Source organism: Dermochelys coriacea, chromosome 2, assembly GCF_009764565.3.
Source record: "Dermochelys coriacea isolate rDerCor1 chromosome 2, rDerCor1.pri.v4, whole genome shotgun sequence".
Lineage (NCBI taxonomy): Eukaryota > Metazoa > Chordata > Testudines > Dermochelyidae > Dermochelys > Dermochelys coriacea.
The window spans coordinates 115,186,358-115,189,767 of record NC_050069.1 but is presented as its reverse complement, the minus strand read 5'-3'; the positions used below and the strand labels follow the sequence as shown (position 1 = coordinate 115,189,767).

General features: G+C 44.6%; 1 pseudogene; it reads right to left on the bottom strand.

Annotated features, from left to right (window-relative positions):
• Positions 1-1,668: 1,668 nt before the first annotated feature.
• LOC119852379 lies at positions 1,669-1,831 on the bottom strand (annotated as a pseudogene).
• Positions 1,832-3,410: the final 1,579 nt, after the last annotated feature.

Sequence of the window (3,410 nt, the reverse complement as noted above, 5' to 3'; positions counted from 1 at the left end):
CCCTTGATAAAGATTGTGAGTCACATTTAGACCTTAGTGGATAAAAGCAAAAAACTTTCTGTGAAGATTCATTTACATTTTCACCCTCTTCATGCCCCTTTTTGTTTTTGTTTTTCCCCAAACATTTGAGTGATAGAGTTTTACCAGCAGAGGATTAGACTCTGTGATCCAAATTCAACCATTGCTATAATGTGCAAAGGGACCAGAGGGCAGATGGAAAACTCCCATCGGCCGGTGAACAGAACCGCTTCTGGGGGCATTTCCACCAGACACAGATGGTGCAGTAGGCTCGCTAGGGTTTTCATGGTGGGCTGGGTGTGAGAGGTGGGAGGATGGTCCTGTGCCCCAGCAATTTCCAGTGGGGGATGTGAGTTATGGCAGCCCTCAGGGCTTCTATAGACTGTACAGGGGGGCTGGTTTGACCCTCTGGTATTACCTGAATAGGAGAGAGACAGGCTAACTCCCCTTAATCCCTACACTAACTCCTATGATGTACATCTCCCATAAGAACAGCGCCTTCATCTTACAGCCCGATATGAGTAGTGCCCTTCTGTCATGCCCTTGCCTTTCACAGCAGCTTGTGAGGCACCAATAGTGTTGTAAAAAAAACTTTTGAGCCCTTGGCAGAGAGGCAGAGAACTTGCAATTCAAAATTTATCATTAGAATTTATTATTTTATATGTATTATTAATTTTTAAAGCATTTTCCCACCTTTTCTCTATAGAACACTCAAGTCTGTGTCTTCTTGTTCTGAATGTTATCAACTCAGACTGGGTTGTTATTGGTTAGTAGGTATTGCTAACAGGAAACCTAAACTTTATTAGCCCGAGTCAGACCTTGAAAGCAGGACCCGGCTTTGAAGTCAGGTTTTATCTGAAGTTAAAAGTTTTATCTGTGAGTTTGGTGACTAAATCTGTATGCTTTTGTAGACAACTGATAAAGCCTCAGAGGTGTTCTAATGAGCACCTTTCAACTGCACTTGCTGACCATCCTTTCGATGCGTGCAGCTGCGCCACTCCGTAGAAAAGCTGAGGGACATGATTTACCCCAGTACCAAAAGTCCTAGTGTGTTTGTGTGCATGACCATGCGTGCGTGTGTGTACATGTGTATAATGCTCTGTGTGTCCCAGTGTCCTGTGTCCCCCATCAGGATTTACATTCTCCCTACCCCGTTGGGTCCAGTAGGGGCATCTCCCAGCAGTGATTTTCTAACCACCCATCATCACTTTGTGAGAGAGGTTGTACAGGTGTCCACTGCCTTCTCCCACATGCTACAGACTTATGGGGAGCGATACCCCCCCACACACACACACACGCGTGCATCCTTGGGAGAGAAGACATTATTAAAAGCAACATGTACTCTTCCCTCTGACTCCTCTGGCTGGCTGAATTTGACGCTGCCCCTGCCTTTCACATCAGTCAGCCAAACTGTTTCCTCTTCCGCTTCTCTCTTGCCCCATCCTCACCACAGGTTGCCTGAACTGTAGGGGGGACATGTCTTTCCCATCCGTCCCACTGATTGCATGTACGGAAGCATGGCCCTGATAAAGATAAAGTATGGTCCCGAAAATGACTACAAATATGTAGCTTGATGCTGTGACATCATCATCACTGGAAGTGTTGCCATTACGAGGTTTGCAGCCCTTTGAGCTTTATTAGAGTTACACTCCTGGGACACCTTAGAGACTAACAAATTTATTTGAGCATAAGCTTTCATGAGCTACAGCCACTTCATCGGATGCAACAATAAATAAAATAAAGGACATATCAGATATTAAACTGATAAGAACAGATACTATGCTTGATCTTAGCCATAAAGCTGAGAACAGTACTGACATGCTTTGGGTTTGCTTATAAAAAATACCTCAGGACAGGAGAAGGAGGAAGTAGTCAGGGGTTTGTAAAGAAGCCAGAGCTGCTCATTCTGGCTTTCAGGGTTTGAAGCCAGACTTCCATGAGCAAGATGGGTTAGAATTCACTTTTCAGGCTGGCTTTTGGCTGTTCCAATGTTGGATGTTCCAACTCAGTCCCTCTTTCTCTTAGAGCCAGATGAGGGCAGGCTGGGAAATATAGATTCCTATCAGTTACGACTTACCAAACGCAGGTTTCAGAGTAGCAGCCGTGTTAGTCTGTATTCGCAAAAAGAAAAGGAGGACTTGTCGCACCTTAGAGACTAACAAATTTGTGTGAGCATAAGCTTTTGTGAGCTACAGCTCACTTCATTGGATGCATTCAGTGGAAAATACAGTGGGGAGATTTATATACACAGAGAACATGAAACAATGGGTGCTACCATACACACTGTAATGAGAGTGATCAGGTAAGGTGAGCTATTACCAGCAGGAGAGCGGGGGGTGGGGAGAACCTTTTGTAGTGATAACCAAGGTGGGCCATTTCCAGCAGTTGACAAGAACGTCCGAGGAACAGTGGGGTGGGGGGGTTACATGGGGAAATAGTTTTACTTTGTGTAATGATCCATCCACTCCCAGTCTCTATTCAAGCCTAACTTAATTGTATACAGTTTGCAAATTAATTCCAATTCAGCAGTCCCTCGTTGGAGTCTGTTTTTGAAGTTTTTTTGTTGAAGTATTGCCACTTTTAGGTCTGTAATCGAGTGACCAGAGAGATTGAAGTGTTCTCCGACTGGTTTTTGAATGTTATAATTCTTGACGTCTGATTGGGATGTCTGATTGCTTGGGAGTATTTGCTTCAGGTTGGGGGGCTGTCAAAAGAAACCTGAAGCAAATACTCCCAAGCAACCACACACCACACAACAGAACCACTAACCCAGGAACCTATCCTTGCAACAAAGCCCATTGTCAGCTGTGTCCACATATCTAGTCAGGGGACACCATCATAGAGCCTAATCACATCAGCCACACTATCAGAGGCTCGTTCACCTGCACATCTACCAATGTGATATATGCCATCATGTGCCAGCAATGCCCCTCTGCCATGTACATTGGTCAAACTGGACAGTCTCTACGTAAAAGAATAAATGGACACAAATCAGATGTCAAGAATTATAACATTCAAAAACCAGTCGGAGAACACTTCAATCTCTCCGGTTACTCGATTACAGACCTAAAAGTGGCAATACTGCAACAAAAAAACTTCAGAAACAGACTCCAACGAGAGACTGCTGAATTGGAATTAATTTGCAAACTGGATACAATTAACTTAGGCTTGAATAGAGACTGGGAGTGGATGGGTCATTACACAAAGTAAAACTATTTCCCCATGTTTATCCCCCCCCCCACTCCCCACTGTTCCTCAGACGTTCTTGTCAACTGCTGGAAATGGCCCACCATGATTATCACTACAAAAGGTCCCCCACCCCACCCCATCCCCGCTCTCTTGCTGGTAATAGCTCACCTTAAGTGATCACTCTCGTTACAATGTGTATGGTA